Source organism: Oncorhynchus mykiss, chromosome 15 (assembly GCF_057628025.1).
Source record: "Oncorhynchus mykiss isolate SJ-2025 chromosome 15, ASM5762802v1, whole genome shotgun sequence".
NCBI classification, from domain to species: Eukaryota; Metazoa; Chordata; class Actinopteri; order Salmoniformes; family Salmonidae; genus Oncorhynchus; species Oncorhynchus mykiss.
The window spans coordinates 38255163-38276068 of NC_143036.1; the positions used below are offsets into that span (position 1 = coordinate 38255163).

The following is a 20906-nucleotide window of genomic DNA, read 5'->3' on the forward strand; positions in this document are numbered from 1 at the left end:
GAATGGAGGGAGAGAGAAGGCAGAACAGTACAGTGAATTATTATCTCAGATAATCTCAGTGTGTGTGTATGTTTGAGCCTGTGTTTGTGTGTCTGGATTCCCAAGTTGATTTATAATGTATCAAGGCGAGCGCTGGTAAAAACATCACCTCCCTAACCATCCCTCAAAGAAACTGCTAACCTGGTACTTGTCTTGGTGTGGGCCGGATCCAGAGAGGAACAGGGACCCTGTGACACCAATGGGGAACAACAGGCAACACGGCTGCACAAATATTGGTCACCTGGCTGTCTGTCTTCGTGTTGGATATTCTACAGTTCTCAGGAAAGGCCACACAAGAGATTCTGAGAGAGAGAGAGAAAGAGAGAGAAAGAAAGAGCAGTATCAGGATAAAGGTGAGACCCAGATGCAGACCGTGTCGAAGTAACAATGTTTATTATAGCAACAGGGGCAAAGGTACAGGATGGCAGGCAGGCTCAGGGTCAGGTCAGGTAGAGGTCGGTAATCCAGAGGCGGAGCAACGGTACAGGACGGCAGGCAGGCTCATTGTCAGGGGCAGGCAGAGTGGTCAGGTGGGCGGGCTCCTGGTCAGGACAGGCAATGGGGAAGATGGGTGACACCTGGAGGGGGGTAGAGACAATCACAAAGACAGGTGAAACAGATCAGGGTGTGACAAGCAGAGCAGTCAGACCAGCTCTCAGCTCAGCTCTTTTATGCGGACCAGATTAACTCTCTCTCTCAGTCCCTCTACTCTCGGTGCGTTTACTGCATTTACCAACAGCAGAGTATCCTGGGGAGAGAGGGAGCATCACCTCCATATATTGGCTTCCTGCTAGTAGCCTCTCGTCTCACATCCATCTCTAAGGATGGTGACCTGATTTGAAGGTTGATCATTAATCAGTAGGTTAACCATGCCTCAGGCTTTGATATCATCCTGCCAGTGTAGGCTATGTAGCCTTCATACAAACAGCTTATCTATCTTATCTACTTATTTCAAAGTGTAGATGAGAAAGTAGTGTTGCAAAATGGTACAGTTCAATAGCAAAGTATGACTCGTGTTCAGCAGAACTTCTGGAGATACCAGGTTACAGTAACCCAGCCCTCACTACTTCCTTATTCTGGTTGGCATTATAGTAGCCAATTCTCTAACTAACCCCTGCCCATTCCCTCACATCCTATTTGGAGCGTTGCCAAAGACGTCCTACTGCCGCCACCACAGCATCAGGTGCTTGACCGTAATGTTGATGGCAGCGACTCATCTGTTGCCCAAGATTGGTCCCCATGATGATGGGGAGGTTTTTGTGACAGCTAGACGTCTGGCCGACCATGCTGTCCCTGCCAGGGTTTAGACATGAGCTACAGGCGCACACAGTAGCATAGTGACACAGGGTCACTCACCGTGACTGGTGTGGATCGACGCCTAGCCATCTGGTGATGGTGGCCCCGGAGCAGCTGCCAGTCACTTGGTCTAGGCCGCCTCAGATGCATGCCCTTCCTGCCATGGCCGCCTGCCTGCAAGACATGGTTCTCCACTGGGGCATTCAGACCAGTGGAGAGACTAACACACACACAGGCCTACGTACAAGCACCTGCTCGCACGCATGCACACACACACACACACACACACAAACAAGTTATCGCCTGCCCAGGACCAGGCCCATGGGAGGCCACAAAGCCAACTCTCTCTGTGTTATGTTCACTCACTTCACATGTAGCTGGCCGGCTGGTCACTTTGCTGTTCACAAGATGAATGTTTGTTTGAAAGGATGAATAGATGTGTTGTTACAGCAGACAAGCCTGTGTACACAGCCTCATCAATCCTTTACCTGTCAATCAATGTTCCTCTGAAAGAAATCCCTGATTTGACTGATGACATTTAACTTTAGCTGCCTTTCGATAAACCACATCAGTGTGGCTGCTGCCTTGCCTTCTTCATATGGACAGACTGAGAGCTAGTGCTTTAGCAGGCTATTTGTTTTGTCTTTCATTTTATTTCATTTTAAGTCAAACCTTTGTCGCAGCGGAGAAGAGAGGCTTTTACATTACATTCAGTCATCTAGCAGACACTCCCATCTGGATCAACCCACAGGAGCAACCAGAGTCAAGCACCCCGCCCAAGGGCATGTCGACAGATCTCCCACCAAGTCAAATCGGGGACCCGAGTCAGTGACCTATTGGCCACCGGCCCAAGCTCCCAACTGCCAGACACCCAACAATCCAAAATCTCCCCCACAGTTCCCTGAGAGCTGCACCTCATTCATCCATTCATCATCCCCCGACTAAAAATGAAAAATTAAGGAAAACAACAACAGAAAACGACAATGCAAAAACAAAAGACATCAAGGACAACAGAAATCAGCAAGGTCAACTGTACATGTTTGAGTGCATGTGTGGTATTATTTACGTGTTTGTGTGTGTGTGTGTGTGTGTGTGTGTGTGTGTGTGTGTGTGTGTGTGTGTATGTGTGTGTGTGTGTGTGTGTGTGTGTGTGTGTGTGTGTGTGTGTGTGTGTGTGTGTTAGTTTGAATGTGAGTGTGTGTGTATGCATTAGTACACGCGTACAAGCACCTGTGCGGCATCAGCCTTTGGCAAACAGGCATTTGATGTAACAATTTCAATCTATCTAATCAAATATAATCCACAGATATTAAGAGTATTAGTATATTAGTAATTGACTGACCAGGTCTCTCCAAATCTCCAAACAATGCTATTTCTAAGGTACATTTTAGATTAATGTTATGCTTTTTCAGCCATTCCTGAACCTGAGACCAGAAACAGGCTACCTGAAGGTAACACCAAAAATGGTATATTGATTCTGTGTTCTTGCAACAAAATCTGCAATGCTGCAATGATTGTATCACACAAATATTCAAAGTTTTGAATCTTGCTTCGTTTTATTTATCATCTCATATCCCCATGTCCAAGATGGCGTAGCAGTGCAGATGTTGTTTGTTTTTCTCCTGTGTACATTTAGTCTTTTTTGTATTAAATTTCAATTTATTTTCTTTTTCAATTTATCTCTTTTTCCCTTTTTAAATCAAATATACCTTCCAGCAACCCGCCTCACCCAATGTGATACGGATCGGCTATTTTTAGAACTTATAGTCAGAACCTCCATCAGGAGCTAGCCATCAGAAGCTAACCAGCTAATTAGCTACTAGCTAATTAGCTGCCTTTACCTTTTGCACAGACATCAGCAGCTTTAGCCTGGATAATACTTGCCAGCCTGCCAGTATCGGACTGTTTCCTCCACTACAACCCCGGATTCCTGCTGTAAGCCCTGGACCATTACTCCTGATCATCACAGCTGGCTAGCTTTGAGCCCCGAAGCTAGCTTTGAGCTAGGCCCACCTCCCGTTCTGCTCAGTGATCACTCGGTCACACAGCTGATACCTCCAGAATCCACTACTCCACCGGATCCTTGCCGTAAGACCTTTGTATCGGATCATCGCTGCTAGCTAGCTAGTACCAAGTGGCTATTGTGGCTAACGTCCTTGTCCCGAAGCTAGCAACAGATAGCCACGAGCCAGGCGCATCTCCCGGCTAGCAAACAAAATTATTCCAGGTACAATACCTCTTTTGCCAACTGGCCTGGACCCTTTGTCAACACAGAGCCCTGCCGTTCCATTACGACTGGTCTAGTAATTCCATCTGTTGTGCCCTCAACCAGCCTCTGCCGGACGTCGGGGCAGACGCTTCTACTAGCCCCGGACGGCTAACTTTTTTGAGCGCCGTGTCTCCCGCTCGATAGCGTAGTAATGACTACCCAGCGGCTTCCCTGTTTCATCTATTGCTGTTCACTGGTCCCTATGCCCACTTGGCTACATAACTGATGTCTGCTGGACTGTTCATTAATCACGGAACTCCATTTAGTTTATTTTTGTTCATCTGATGGCCCCAGCCTCGAACTCAGGCCCTGTGTGTAGTTAACTGACCCTCTCTGCCCATGCATCGCCATTTTACCTGTCTTACCCGTTGTTGTCTTAGCTAGCTCTCCCAATCAACACCTGTGATTGCTTTATGCCTCGCTTTATGTCTCTCTCTAATGTCAATATGCCTTGTATACTGTTGTTTAGGATAGTTATCATTGTTTTAGTTTGCTGCAGAGCCCCTAGTCCCACTCAACATGCCTCAGATACCTCTTTTGGCCCATCTCCCATACATGCGGTGATCTCACCCAGCATAACTAGTGCGTCCAGTGATGCAACCTCTCTTATCGTCACTCAATGTCTAGGTTAACCTAGACTGTACCCGCACCCTACCATACCGTCTGTACATTATGCCCTGAATCTATCCTACCACGCCCAGAAATCTACTCCTTTTATTCTTTGTCCCCAACGCACTAGACGACCAGTTTTGCTAGCCTTTAGCCGTACCGTCCTCCTACTCCTCCTGTCATGTATTGTCATGTTGTGTCTTGTTTCTGTCCTTTCCTTTCACCCTGTCTCCCTCTGCTGGTCGTACTAGGTTACCGTTTCTGTCCCTCTTTCCCCCAGCTGTTCCTTGTCTTCTCTGACTACCTCATTCACCCCTTTTCCCACCTGTTCCCTTTTTCCCTCTGATTAGGTCCCTATATCTCTCTCTGTTTCTGCTCCTGTCTTTGTCGGATTCTTGTTTGTGTGTCTCATGCCTGAACCAGACTATCATCGTGTTTGCTGCAACCTTGTCCTGTCCTGTCGGAATCTACCTGTCCATCTGAGCCCACGTGTGTTCATCATTAAAGAAACTCTGTTTGTTAATTCGCTTTTGGGTCCTCATTCACGCACCTGACACCTCCTCTGTTCCTTGGGTGATGTGGAGGTTAACCCAGGCCCTGCGTGTCCCCAGGCGCTCTCATTTGTTGACTTCTGTAACCGTAAAAGCCTTGGTTTCATGCATGTTAACATCAGAAGCCTCCTCCCTAAGTTTGTTTTACTCACTGCTTTAGCGCACTCCAACCCTGATGTCCTTGCTGTGTCTGAACCCTGGCATAGGAAGGCCACCAAAAATGTGGAGATTTCCATCCCCAACTACAACATTTTCCGTCAAGATAGAACTGACAAAGGGGGAGGAGTTGCAATCTAATGCAGAGATAGTATGCAAAGTTCTGTCATACTTTCCAGGTCTATGCCCAAACAATTTGAGCTTCTAATTTAAAAAATCAATCTCTTGAGAAATAAGTCTCTCACTCGCCTGTTATAGACCCACCTCAGCTCCCAGCTGTGCCCTGGACACCATATGTGAATTGATTGTCCCAATCTATCTTCAGAGTTCGTTCTGTTAGGTGCCCTTACCTGGAATATATTTAACACCCCGGCAGTCCTATAATCAAAGCTAGATAACCTCAATCTCACACAAATTATCAAGGAACCCACCAGGTACAACCCTAAATCCGTAAACATGGGCACCCTCATCGATATTATCCTGACCAACTTGCCCTCCAAATACACCTCTGCTGTTTTCAATCAGGATCTCAGCAATCACTGCCTCATTGCCTGCATCCGCTATGGGTCTGCGGTCAAACGACCACCCCTCATCACTGTCAAACGCTCCCTAAAGCACTTCTGCAATCAGGCCTTTCTAATCGACCCGGACCAGGTATCCTGGAAGGATATTGACCTCACCCCGTCAGTAGAGGATGCCTGGTCGTTCTTTAAAAGTAATTTTCTCACCATCTTAAATTAGCATGCCCCTTTCAAAAAATGTAGAACTAAGAACAGATATAGCCCTTGGTTCCCTCCATACCTGACTGCCCTCGACCAGCACAAAAACATCCTGTGGCGGAATGTACTAGCATCGAATCGTTCCCGCTATATGCAACTTTTCAGGGAAGTCAGGAATCAATACAGGCAGTCAGTCAGGAAAGCAAAGGCTAGCTTTTTCAAACATAACTTTGCAATAAGCATATCTCTACAGCTTGCAATGCTATCCTCCTGGCTACTCCAACCCCGGCCAACAGCTCCGTACCCCCCGCAGCAACTTGCCCAAACCTCCCCAGTTTCTCCTTCGCCCAAATCCAGATAGCAGATGTTCTGAAAGAGCTGCAAAACCTGGACCCATACAAATCAGCTGGACCCTCTCTTTTTAAAATTATCCGCCGCCATTGTTGCAACCCCTTTTACCAGTCTCTTCAATCTCTCTTTCTTATTGTCCGAGATCCCTAAAGATTGGAAAGCTGCTGCGGTCATCCCCCTCTTCAAAGGGGGTGACACTCTAGACCCAAACTGTTACAGACCTATATCCATCCTGTCCTGCCTTTCTAAAGTCTTCGAAAGCCAGGTTAATAAACAGATCACTGGCCATTTTGAATTCCACCGTACCTTCTCTGCTGTGCAATCTGGTTTCCGAGCTGGTCATGGGTGCACCTCAGCCACGCTCAGGGTATTAAATTATATCATAACTGCCATCGATAAAAGACATCCATCTGTGCAGCCATCTTCATCGACCTGGCCAGGGCTTTCGAGTCTGTCAATCACCGTAATCTTATCGGCAGACACAACAGCCTTGGTTTCTCAAATGACTACCTCGCATGGTTGCCCAACTACTTCTCAGATAGAGTTCAGTGTCTCAAATCGGAAGGCCTGTTGTCCGGACCTCTGGTAATCACTATGGGGGTACCACATGGTTCAATTCTCGGGCCGACTCTTTTCTCTGTATATATCAACGATGTCGCTCTTGCTGCAGGTGATTCCCTGATCCACCTCTACGCAGACGACACCATTCTGTATACATCTGGCCCTTCTTTGGACGCTGTGTTAACAAAATTCCTCTGAGCTTCAACGCCATACAACACTCCTTCCGTGGCCTCCAACTGCTCTTACCCGCTAGTAAAACTAAATGCATGCTTTTCAACCGATGGCTGCCCGCACCCGCTCGCCCGACTAGCATCACTACTCTGCACTGTTCTGTCCCATTGGGCGACGCACAATTGGCCGAGCATTGTCCAGGTTTGGCCGAGGTAGTCATTGTAAATAATAATTCGTTCTTAACTGACTTGCCTAGTCAAATAAAGGTTAAATAAAAAATAAAAAATGTAAAGTTCAAGTTAAAAGAAGATAACAATGGGGCTTTGAGTATATCAAAAAAGGCTTGATATAGCTCTACCAGTATGTCATCAAGCTTTGGGGGTTTTCCAGACTGAAATAATTGAGTAGCCTCAAAAAGTTAATCCACTGTAATTTTGCTTTCACACTGATCTTTTTGTGCATTTCCAAAAACAAAAACAAAAATTGGGCGGGAAAGAATTCCTTACATTAATCGTAATTTACCCATCCCGGATTCGGGAGTGTCATCAACTGACACTAATTAGCATAACGCTTCGGACATAAATATTACTAGAATATATTCATATTCATGAAGTCACAAGTGAAATATATTGATACACAGTTCAGCCTTTTGTTAATCACCCTGTCATCTAAGATTTTGAAAATGTGCTTTACAGCCAAAGCAAGACAAGAATTTGTGTAAGTTTATCGATAGCAACCTGGTCACGAAAATCAGAAAAGCAATCAAATTAAATCGTTTTCCTTTGATGAGCTTTGGATGTTTTCACTCACGAGACTCCCAGTTAGATAGCAAATGTTTCTTTTTTCCAAAAATATTATTTTTGTAGCCGAAATAACTCCGTTAGTTCTTCGTTTGGCTGAGAATTCGACCGGAAATTGCGGTCACGACAACGCCGAAAAATATTCCAAATTAGCTCCATAATATCGACAGAAACATGGCAAACGTTGTTTATAATCAATCCTCAAGGTGTTTTTCAAATATCTATTCGATAATATATCAACCGGGACAGGTAGGAAAGAGAGAAACAATGGCCGCATTTGTCTTTTACCCCCTAGATTCAACAGGTAAAAAAAATGTAACGTTCAAGTTAAAAGAAGCTAACAATGGGGCTTTGAGTATATCAAAAAAGGCTTGATATACCTCTACCAGTATGTCATCAAGCTTAATCGTAATTCAGAGGGTGAGATGGAAAACAAAACATCTTCTTAAAGTATTCATCTTCTGGGTGGTGCAGCATTCTAAGGCACTACATCGCAGTGCTAGAGGCATCTCTACATACCCGGGTTTGATCCAGGGCTGTATCGCAACCGGCCGTGATCGGGCGTCCCATAGAGCCCGTTGGGGAGTTGCAGTGATGAGACAAGGCCAAAATTGTGGAGAAAAATAAGAAAAAGATACAAATAAAAAAATATATTTTAAATATCATTCAGAGAATCATGGATGACTCTGTCTTTAGTAATGAGTTTCTGCAAATTATTTTGGTAGGAAGAATTTGGTAAATTTTTCTCCATATTCCATCCAGTTTACTTTATTTTTGTAATATATTACATTAGATCCTTCTTGAATAAGTCCCACCATTTCTTGTTGTACCGTTTTTATTGCTATCTACCTGTACTATTAGTTCCTGTAAGTCACTTGTTAGAATTCTCTTTAAACTGCTTTTTTTACTGATGAATATTGAATTGAATGACCTCTGAAGGTACATTTAAAGCTGTCCCAAACAATAAGGGGATACTGGAAAAATGCAGTTAAAAATTATTTTGTCTTAATTAAGAACAAATTGTCTTCCAGTAGACTGATACATTTTCCAATATCCCCGTCCAAGAGGAAATTCTGTAAGAGCTTTTGTGAAGACCAATTAGATGATGGTCCGATCTCATTCTGTCTCCTTTCAATACTTTTTTAACCTTTGACGCAACACAGAAAGAGAAAAGAAAGTAGTCAAGATGACTAGCTTAATTAAGTCTCCTCCATGTACTGTATATTACACTAGGTCAGGGTTTTTTAGTCTCCAAGTATCCACTATTTCTAATGTGTCCATAGTATAGTATAGTATTTGACAATTTGTACATAGATTTTTTGAGGTATCTAGACCCAGGCGGCCCTATACGCTCACTACGCAAGTTGCGTAGGGCCCAGCAAATTACGCAAGGGCCACACCTCCTCCTCGTGTCAAAGCAGGTATCAATGTTAACAACTTCAATGCGAGGATGAAGCGGAACTATCCTTCTGGTCATGAAAAGAGAAAAACTAAACACCGTAAGAGTGAATTTCCGGGAACAGCAATCAGGGAAACCTGTGTTCTTTCCTCTCCAAGTTTGATAACTTAACGTTAAGTTGCAGTGCATCTCTCTCTAGTCTGTCTGTGTGTCTTGCTAACCTAGCTGGGCAGTGCATCTCTTGGTCTGTCTGTTTCTTGCTTGTTTGCCAGCCACTTCCAGGGCTGTGTTCTGTGATTTTGTACCTGACAAAAGTGAGACTGAAATAGTTTTAAAAACGCCAACGGGCAACGGTGTTAATAAACTGCAACTCGGAAAAGATAACTGCGTCACGCATCAACATGCGTTCATATGCACGTGCAAGAAATGAAACTTGCGCTTTCCAGCAGCAACCTCTGTGGGGACCAGTCCAGACTATATATGGGCGTGATGGCACTCCTCTTAGGCACACATCATTTTAAAACAAGGCAATGATTATCTAGTCTCTGTCAAGCAATGAATTGACATGGACTATTGATTCATATATTGTCACGTTCGTCATAACGATGAGACCAAGGCGCAGTGTGAGATAAATACATTCTTCTTTTATTAAAACGAAGAACACTTAAACAAACTAACAAAATAACAAAACGAACGTGAAGCTATAAACACGAGTGCTGACATGCAAGTACACATAGACAATACAAAAACTAAACCAACCACACTTGTCACACCCTGACCTAACCAAAACAATAAAGAAAACAAAGATAACTAAGGTCAGGGCGTGTCATATATTGAATTTAAATGTTGATTAGCTGGGCATACTGGGCAATATATTTGCACATTTCTCAGTAAATAATAATCATCAAGTATTCAGCCAAGCCGAGGCGCACTGTAGGCCTGGTGCATAGTGCCAGCACTGGTGGTACCGGACTGGGGACACACACCTCAGGGCGACTGCGAGGAGCAGGAACAGAGTGTACTGGACCCTGGAGGCACACTGGAGGCCTGGTGCTTGGTGCCGGAACTGGTGGTACTGGGCTGGGGACACGCACCTCAGGGCGAGTGCGGGGGGAGGAACAGGGCGTACTGGACTGACGAGGCGCACAGTAGGCCTGGTGTGTGGTGCCGGCACTGGTGGTACCAGGCTGGGGACACGCACCTCAGGGCGAGTGCGAGGAGCAGGAACAGGGCGTACTGGACCGTGGAGGCGCACTGTAGGCCTGGTACGTGGTGCCGGCACTGGTGGTACCGGGCTGGTGACACGCACCTCAGGGCGAGTGCGGGGAGGAGGCACACGATACACTGGACCGTGGAGACGCATTGGAGATCAAGAACATAGAGCTGGCTCAATACGTCATGGCTGGAGGCCCATTCTAGCCCGGCAAATGCGAGGAGCTGGAATAGAGCGCACCTGGCTAGAATAGCGCACTGGAGACACCATGCGCATCTATGCATAACAAGGTGCCTGACCAGTTACATGCTCCCCACGGTAAGCACGAGGAGTCAGGTCTCCTACCTGACTCAGCAAATCTCCTCGTGTTCCCCCCCTCAAAAAAATATTGGTGCTGCCTCTCCGGCTTCAGTGCTAGCCGTGTATCTTCATATCTTCGCTGTTCCTCTATTCTCCTGTATTTCTCCTCGTAGTATCGCCGTTCCGCTTTCACTGCCTCTAACTCCTCCTTAGGACGGCGAAACTCCCCCGGCTGTGTCCAGGGTCCTGCTCCATCTAATATCTCCTCCCAGGTCTTAAGTGCTGTTCCTCCTTTTCACGCTGCTTGGTCCTGGTTTGGTGGGTTATTCTGTCACATTCGTCATTACGATGAGACCAAAGCGTGAGATGAATACATTCTTCTTTTATTGAAACAAAGAACACTTAAACAAACTAACAAAATAACCAAACAAACTTGAAGCTATAAACACGAGTGCTGACATGCAACTACACATAGACAATACAAAAACTAAACCAACCACCCTTGTCACACCCTGACCTAACCAAAATAATAAAGAAAACAAAGATAACTAAGGTCAGGGCGTGACATATATTGAATTTAAAATGTTGATTAGCTGGGCATACTGGCCAATATATTTGCATTTTATATTTGAAAATCTATAAAAGGAAATCTGGGGGAGCCAGTTTGAATGGGCCTGATGCAGCTGATTAAATTAATAATAGTATTGTTATCTATAATTGTTACGGATACAGGTATCCTGTGTGTGTGTTTCTTTTCTCTCCTTCTCCCCTCCTCACAGGTGGCAATCATCATTCCCAAATCAGTCAGCATGCAGTCATCAATCAGTAGACACACCTCCTCCTGTTTCCATTACCCAATCACATCCCCTTGGTTTGAAAACCCATTCAGTTGGTTCCTCTGTGGCTCTTTCTATTTACTTTTTCTTTACTTGTCTTCCCATTTCTCCCCATTTTCTTCTCTCTTTCTGACTCTCCTTGTACCTTGCTCTCTCTTTGTTTCTCTGCCCTCTCGATCTCTCTGTCTCGATCTCTCTCTCTCTCTCTCTCGATCTCTCTGTCTCTGTCTCGATCTCTCTCTCTCTCTCTCTCGATCTCTCTGTCTCTCTCTCGATCTCGATCTCTCTGTCTCTCTCTCGATCTCTCTGTCTCTCTCTCGATCTCGATCTCTCTGTCTCTGTCTCGATTCTCTCGATCTCTCTCTCTCGATCTCTCTCTCGATCTCTGTCTCTCTCTTGATCTCTGTCTCTCTCTCTCTCTCTCTCTCTGTCTCTGTCTCTCTCTCTCTCTCTCTCTCTCTCTCTGGATTGAGCTGTCTTTTGTTTTTGCAACTACATGTTACTTTGTCCCCACCTGTGGGTATTGTTTTTGTTATGGTGTTTGTTTGATGGTGGGAAAAGGGGGTACCAAGACAAGTCGCCCATGGGCATGCACTACCCATAGGAATACTTTGCCTAAGAACACTAGATAGAACTGGGCGGACCACCCACTGTATTTTTGGTTAGTTGGCTAGCTGTTCTTAAAGCAGGTAGACTAGCTTAGGGGTGTTTTTGGATACTTATTATTTCTTTCCTTGGGTCCAGCTCAGCCCCTTTTCCTGCCCCCCTTTACCGTGTGTTGTTTTTTGTTCTCACTGTTGCTTTGTCACTATTATACTTTGCATGAGTTATGTTACGGGTCTCGTTACCATCCCCCTAGACTGCCGGGCCATAGGGATTCGTAACAATAATTTACAGGTGCAATGCTAAGATTGTCAGTAGAGGAGATGCTGGATCATCAGCCAGAACAAGCACGATCCATATCCAGTAATAACACAGACCCAGTACAGCCTGCATCAGCAAATACTAACACAGACCCAGTACTGGCAGCTTCAGCAAGTACTAACACAGACCCAGTACAGCCTGCATCAGCAAATACTAACACAGACCCAGTACTGGCAGCTTCAGCAAGTACTAACACAGACCCAGTACAGCCTGCATCAGCAAATACTAACACAGACCCAGTACTGGCAGCTTCAGCAAGTACTAACACAGACCCAGTACAGCCTGCATCAGCAAATACTAACACAGACCCAGTAATGGCAGCTTCAGCAAGTACTAACACAGACCCAAGTGAAGTACAGGCAGCCTCAGCCAGTACTAACACAACCAGAGGTGTACAGCCAGCATCAGATACAAGCAGCTCAGACCCTAACAGAACAGTTGCTGCTCCACCAAATGACCCAGCAGATTGGCCCCCAGTCTTAACAGACGTTATGAGGACTGAGTTAGTGCGCACAGGTCCATTAATTTTCTTACCCTAAAGACAAATCTAGAAGAGGTTTCCATTCAGGCTTATTACAGAGCTGTCAAATGGGGCAAAGATTACCAGGAGCTGGCTTTCATACTCAATCAAAAACAACGCTGTATATTGTTTTTGCTGTTAGCTCATTTCTATAGATGATACAAAATATTAAAGGAAGGCGTGAATGACTCGTCAAATATCAACGGCATTCTGAAACACCATGCGGGTAGTCCTGAACACACAAACAATATGTTTAAGTGGAGAAAACTTGATCTGCGCCTAAGTAGGGGACAGACTCTGGACCAGATACAAATTACAATTTTGGAGGCTGAAAGAAAGAGATGGCGGGATGTCCTTACACGTTTAATAAGTATCACCCAGTCTCTGGCTGAAAGAAACCTAGCATTCAGGGGTTCATTAGACAAACTCTTCTAACCAGATAATGGAAACTTCCTAAAAGAGGTTGAACTACTGGCAAAATGTGACACCGTAATGGAAAATCATCTCAGCAAAATTAAAGATTGAGAGACACATGCTCATTACCTTGGGAAGCGCACACAAAATGAGCTGATACAGATTGTGAGTGACAGGAAGCAATAGTCACTCAAGAAAGAGACTCAAAGTACTTCACCATTATCTTGGACTATACACCTGACATTAGTCAGAGATCAAAGAGCACTTCCTCGGCTTTGTGAATGTTGAGGTTGCAACAGGCTTGAATCTGTCCACTGTCATTTTAGATAAGCTGAACGAGCTGAAGATTCTATTTGAAGATTGCAGAGGGCAAGCTTATGAAAATGGGGCTAACGTGAAGGGCAAGCACCAAGGAGCACAAAAAAAAGAGCCGAGCCGTGTTAGTCCCATGTGGAGCACATACTCTAAACCTTGTCATTGAAGATGCTGCCTAATCTTCAAAAGATGCAGTTGGGTTTTTTGGGGGCATGTGCAAAAGCTCTACACCTTCTTTTCAGCTGGCACATAAAGATGGAGTGCTTTGAAGAAACACATGAACATAACCGTGAAGTCATGGAATGACACAAGATGGGAGAGTAGGCTCCAAAGTGTTCATGCACACAGGCATCAGGCTTCTGAGGTTCGGGGGGCATTACTGGATGCCAGATAGACGATCAACGATCCTGTGGCCAAAGTGGAGGCACAAGCACATGCAGAGGAAGTTGTGTCCTACCGCTTCTTGATTTGCTGTGTCGTATGGTGTGAGATACTGACAATGACAAACAAGGTGAACAAGCTCCTCCAATCCGCCTCAGTGCAGTTGGATATCTCAGTGAATTTAATCTCAAATGCAAAGGCCTCCCTCACTACATACCGGGAAACTGGATTCTCTGAGGCCCAGACAACAGCCAAAAGCATTTGTGAGAAATGCATGTGTTGGCTGTTCTGAAAGAGAAGAGACTGAGTAACAACAAGAGGCACTTAAGCTATGAGGCTACTGATGAACCAGTGACTGATGCACTGAAATACCTTGAAGTCAACTACTACAACATTGTGGTCAACTCTGCTGTGACATCCATGGATGAGAGATTTGAAACACTCAACAAGGTGAAAACTGAATATGAAGTGCTGCTGCTCTGGCCATCATAAGTATAAATCATGATGTGGGGAAACACGTGTCCTATGATGACGACATTATTGATGATTTTGCCTCAAGAGGGTGCAGAATATGAATATTTTGATGGCAAGATTTTAATTCAAACATTCAAATGTTTACAGACTTAGTAATATTTCAGATTGTATGGCTCAAGTGCATTTGTGTAAATGACTGCTTAACTAACTATATGACATACTTTCTCAATTTCTTCCAGACAGTCCAGATAGACTGGTGCCCATGCTGATGCTGAAAATGCCCAGGCTGTAGAGGAAACCAAAGCTAATCACACAGCTGTATAGGTTTTGTTTTACTATTTTAAGACATATAGCTGCAGCCACAGCCTATAGGCTTATGTTTACATTGTATAGACAAAGCTAATTGTATAATATTGTGAGGACTGGACTAATTACCAGGCAGCAGAGCCAAAGCTCCATGTTATATTTGATTATTTTCTACTTTTTATATTTCTACAATTTCTTATTTATGTTAATGTTAATATTCACTTATCTTAATATTCTAGAAAAAATAATCTATTCAATAAATATTGTTTGTTCATTCTGTTCTGTATAGGTCTACTTATTCTTAGACAGACAGATGGAGCAAACTGTTTTAAAGGAGGGGGGATTGTAGTGGGAGCACTTGGGTGTCAGGTGTGACTGTGTGGCAATGGCAAATGGTTTACATGGCTCACGGGTCAGGTAGGAGGGGCCCTTAGCATAATTTTTCTTAGGGCCCCAGGGAGGTCAGCTCTGATAGTCTCCCACCGTAATGATTTGATCGTTTGTTGTCTGTAAATTCATCAGATTGGTATAAATATGTGTGGATCATCCTGATTTGGACCATATAGATTAATGAGCCAAATAAATGTTTCATCCACTTTCATATTCAAAAGGGTTTGTTAAATAATATAATCACACCTTTTGAGTTCCTTTGTCCTTGGTACCTTTTTCCACACAACTTCATATAAAGATGTAGAGTGAGTTTCCTGTAAACAGTGTATGTTATATCAATAAGATTTCAATCAATCAATCAAATGTATTTATAAGGCCCTTTTTACATCAGCCGATGTTACCTGTCCCCACCTAAACGTCTTCTGATGACAACAAACACACACAGCCTATAAAGATTTAGCAGAAGTTGATCTGCAGATTGTAGGAAATTGTTGAATATTAGATTGTAAAGTGTATATTAGAATGGCAGTAATACTTGCCATATCTTAGAGTTGGGAAGAAGCAGTATTAAACAAGGATGCACCTTTGACACTAAAATTATTTTTCACTGTCGAGTTGCACCACAATTGTTCATTATTATCATTGCACCATTAACTTGGAGTTACCGTCATCTTGAAGTTAGAAGTTAGAACTTGAAACTTGAAGTTATAGTCATCATTACAGCAGACTATCTAAATTCTAATCTAAGTTCTGAGGGTGCATCCCAAATAGCACCCTCTCAAATAGCACCCTTTTTCCGTTATAGACCCCTACCCTATGGGCCATGGTCAAAAGTAGTGCACTATATTGGAAATAGGGGCCCATTTGGGACGGGCACTAAATCCCAACCTCAGTAGTACTCAGTAGTTGGTTTCGGGGGTTGTAGTGAGGTTGACATGGGGATGTTTTGATTGTATTCATAAAGTGTTTTAGAGTAAAAGTGCTGATCAAGGATCAGTTTTGCCTTTACATGGACAAGGGGGACCTGATCCTGGATCAGCACTCCTACTCAGAGACGCTTTATGAATACGGGCCAAGATATCTGGATCTCCACTGATCCTGATCTGGAAACTACCCAGTGTTTAATTACACCCAGAAATGACTAACTCTAGGGGACTTTTGAATTGTTAAAATACTTTTCGAAGATACATTTATTGAATCAACTTACCCATCCTACCAGCCGTTTCAGCTAGAGTGCAGCATTTTTACTATTTTGATAAACCTCACAGGGTTCAACCCTTATGTGTGTGGTTGGTAATCAATATACAGTACATTGAGTTGCACGTCACGGCTAAGGATGTTGACAAACTAACAACCACTGTGTCTGTAAAATGTATATAGGTTCAGAACTTTTGTGAAACAACACAGTTGAAAAATATATGGCCAAAATAAATCAAAACTGGATCATTTTCAGAGATAGATGGGAGGGGCTGAGGGTAGCTGAATGATGGGACAAAAAAAAGAAAGAAGATAACTGTTGTAAAATATACTGTGTCCGTAAAATGTGTATGTATAAGCTGGAAGTAGAAGCCTGTTGTTGTCCATTAGTTTAATCCAATTAGGGGAGGGGTGTAGGGTTAGGGGAAAATAAAGGAAAATATATCAAATTTAAATATATTTTATATATGGGGGATTGGAAATTATGCAGACAATTACATTGATGGAAGCCACAATATATCTGCAATATTAAATGTAACAAAACTCGGTTTACAGCAAACACAACAGAGAACAATGCTCAGTAGACTGCTAATTTGTGATTTACCTCCTGGATTCGGTCTTATTTAGCAACATTTGAAATAGGGTTTTTACATTGGTAAAAAGTAGAAACTCGGGGCTACAACATGGTATATCATATACTGCATTTTTGAGGAACAAGTAATTCTGCTTTGAAAGATGATAAACTTGAAGACTCGCTTTTGAGAAAAGGGCCGTTGAATGTTTTGGTACCTATTGGAGAGCTCTCCTTTGTCTACACCCATTCAGCATTGTTCACACCCTCTAAACCCAGCCCCACCCATCTCTTTAAAGATTCACATGTGAGGTCATGTGCTAAACAGTGAGTAGCGTAGTAAAGATTAAGATTAAAAGTGGTAGTAGCCTACAATAAGGAAAAAATATTTTATAAATATTAGATGATGCTTACCCAGACACACTTGTCTAAATGGATGGGTCATGTGAAAGAAATGCTTTAATCTCCTGCCACATCCAGTGGTAGAAAAAGTACTAAATTGTCATACTTGAGTAAATGTAAAGATACCTTAATAGAAAAACTTAAAGTCACCCAGTAAAATACTACTTGATTAAAAGTATAAAAACATTTGGTTTTAAAAATACACTAAACTCAACATTTAGGACTTGATACTTGATACTTGACGGTCTTGACTTGAGACTTGACTTGGACTTACCTGTCTTGACTTGGGACTTGACTTGGGACTTGAGTGCTAAGACTTGAGACTTACTTGTGACTTGTAAAACAATGTCTTGGTCCCAACTCAGGTGGTAGGTAGGTCATTAGTAAGGCTTGAAAAAAGTAAGGAGCATTGGAAGTTGCCCTGGGGAATGCCTGAGTCTGCCTGGATTATGTTGGAGAGGCATCCATTGAAGAACACCCTCTGTGTTCTGTGAGACAGGTAACTCTCGATCCACAATATATCAGGTGATGTAAAGCCATAACACATACATTTTTCCAGCAACAGATTATGATCGATAATGTCAAAAGCAGCACTGAAGTCTAACAAAAGAGCTTCCACAATATTTTTATTATCAATTTCCTTCAACCAATTGTCAGTCATTTGTGTAAGTGCTGTACATGTTGAATGCTCTTCCCTAATAGAGTGCTGAAAATCTGCTGTTCAAAATCAAATCAAATTAAACTTTATTTGCCACATGCGCCGTATACAACAAGTGTCGAATTTACCGTGAAATACTTACTTACAAGCCCTTAACCAACAGTGTAGTTCAAGAAGGAGAAAATATTTACCAATTAGGCTAAAATAAAAAGTAATAATAAAAAGTAACACAATAAGAATAACAATAACGAGGCTATATACAAGGGGCACCGGTACCGAGTCAGTGTACAGGGGTACAGGCTAGTTGATGTAATCTGTACATGTACTGTAGGTGGGGGTGAAGTGACTATGCATAGGTAACAAACAAACAGCGAGTAGCAGCAGAGTACAAGGGGGGGCAGGTCAATGTAAATTGTCCGGTGGCGGTTGTTATGAATTGTTCAGCAGTCTAATGGCTTGGGGGTAAAAGCTGTTGAGGAGCCTTTTGGTCCTAGATTTGGTGCTCCGGTACCGCTTGCCATGTGGTAACGGAGTAAACAGTCTATAACTTGGGTGACTGGAGTCTCTGACAATTTTATGGGCTTTCCTCTGACACCACCTATTATATAGGTCCTGGATGGCAGGAAGCATGGCCCCAGTGATGAACTGGGCCATTCGCACTACCCTCTGTAGCGCCTTGCGGTCAGATGCCGAGCAGTTGCCATACCAGGCAGTGATGCAACCGGTCAGGATGCTCTCGATGGTGCAGCTGTAGAACCTTTTATGGATTTGGGGGCCCATGCCAAATCTTTTCAGCCTCCTGAGTGGGAAAGGGTTTTGTCATGCCCTCTTCACAACTGTCTTGATATGTTTGGACAATGATAGTTTGTTGGTAATGTGGAACTTGAAACTCTCAACCCGCTCCACTACAGCCCCATCGGTGTTAATAGGTGTGTGTTCCTCCCGCCTTTTCCTGTAGCACCACACTGAGAGTTCTCTGACCTCTCATCATTGTCGGTGATCAGGCCAACCACTGTTGTGTCGTCAGCAAACTTAATGATGGTGTTGAAGTCGTGTTTGGCCATGCAGTCATGGGTGAACAGGGAATACAGGAGGGGACTAAGTACACACCCCTGAGGGGCCCGAGAGTTAAGGATCAGCGTGGCAGATGTGTGGTGGCAGAGTGAGGTGTTTAGTCCCAGAGTCCTTAGCTTAGTTATGAGCTTCGTGGGAACTATGGTGTTGAGCTGTTGTAGATGAACAGCATTCTCACATAGGTGTTCCTTTTGTCCAGGTGAGAAAGTGCAGTGTGGAGTGCGATTGAGATTGTGTCATCTGTGGATCTGTTGAGGCGGTATGCGAATTGGATTTTGTCTACGGTGTCCGGGAGGATGTTGTTGATGTGAGCCATGACCAGCCTTTCAAAGCACTTCATGGCTACCGACGTGAGTGCCACAGAGCGGGAATCATTTAGGCAGGTGGTCTGCATGAAACATGTGGGTATTACAGACTCAGGGAGAGTTTGAAAATGTCAGTGAAGACACTTGACAGCTGGTCCACGCATGCTTTGAGTACACATCCTGGTAATCCATCTGGCCCAGCGGCTTTGTGAATGTTGACCTGTTTCACCTCTCTAGGGTATGTGGGACGTTAGCGTCTCAAGCGTCTCTCAACATCCAGTGAGATTGCAGAAATACAGAAATAATTATTATAAAAATTCAGAAAAGATACAACTATTTTACATATGTTTAAAGATGAACTTCTTGCGAATCCAACCACGGTGTCAGATTTTTAAAATGCTTTACAGCGAAAGCATACCTTACGATTATTTGAGAACATCGCCCAGCAGACAAATCATTACAAACAGTAACCAGCCAAGTAGAAGAGTTACACAAGTCAGAAATAGAGATAAAATTAATCACTTACCTTTGATGATCTTCATATGGTTGCACTCAGAAAACATTCATTTATTCAATAAATGTTCCTTTTGTTCGATAAAGTCTCTCTTTATACCCGGGAACTTCCGTTTTGTTTGCACATTTTCTTTAGTAATCCACAGGCTCAAACGCAGTCACAACAGGCAGACAAAAAAATCCTAATTGTATCCATAAAGTTCATAAAAACATGTCAAACGATGTTTATATTCAATCCTCAGGTTGATTTTAGCCTAAACAATCGATAATATTTCAACCGGACAATAACATCAATATAAAAGCTAAACAAGAAAGGCACTCTCTCTGTCGCGTGCATGAAAAAGCTCTGTGACACGGCAGGGTCCACCTATTCAGATTGCTCTTACTCCCTCATTTTTCAGAATAGAAGCCTGAAACAATTTCCAAAGACCGTTGACATCTATTGGAAGGCATAGGAACTGCAATTTGAGTCCTAAGTCAACAGATACTGTAATGGCATTGATTAGAAAACTACTAACAAACAAAAAATCCTACTTCCTAAATTGATTTTTCTCAGGTTTTCGCCTGCCAAATCAGTTCTGTTATACTCACAGACACTATTGTAACAGTTTTGGAAACTTTAGAGTGTTTCTATGTAAATCTACCAATTATATGCATGTCCAATCTTCTGGGCCTTAGTAGAAAGCAGTTTAATTTGGGCACACTTTTCATCCATTCCAAATTCTGCCCCCTACCCTAGAGAAGTTAAAGGTTTTAAAGGTCTTTGGCTACCGAGAGCGCTATCACACAGTCATCCAGAACAGCTGGTGCTCTCGTGCATGCTTCGGTGTTGCTTGCCTCAAAGCAAGTATTAAAGGCCTGTAGCTCATCTGGTAAGTTTGCATAACTGGGCAGCTCGTCTCTGGGATTCCCTTTGTAGTCCGTAATAGTTTTCAAGCCCTGCCACATCCGACGAATGTCAGAGCCGGTGTAGTAGGATTCAATCTCAATCCTGTACTGACTCTTTGCTTGTTTAATGGTTCGTCTGAGGGCATAGCGGTATTTCTTCTAAGCTTCCGGAATAGTCTCCCGCTCCTTGTAAGCGGCAGATATAGCCTTTAGCTCGATGTGGATGATGCCTGTAATCCATGACTTCTGGTTGGGGTATGTAGCTTTCATCAATAAGTGCATCGATGACCTCATCCCCACAGTG

General features: G+C 43.5%; 1 long non-coding RNA gene across 4 annotated transcripts in view; it reads right to left on the reverse strand.

Moving 5' to 3' along the window:
* Positions 1-415: 415 nt before the first annotated feature.
* The window catches only part of LOC149977452 (uncharacterized), a 1012103-nt gene continuing 991612 nt past the window's right edge, over positions 416-20906 (reverse strand). For all 4 annotated transcript variants that reach the window (XR_016486671.1, XR_016486674.1, XR_016486673.1 and 1 more), the window contains 2 exons: positions 1396-1586; positions 416-617 (listed from right to left, as the gene is read on the reverse strand). This is a non-coding gene — a long non-coding RNA (uncharacterized LOC149977452). The remainder of the gene's footprint in view (positions 618-1395; positions 1587-20906) is intronic.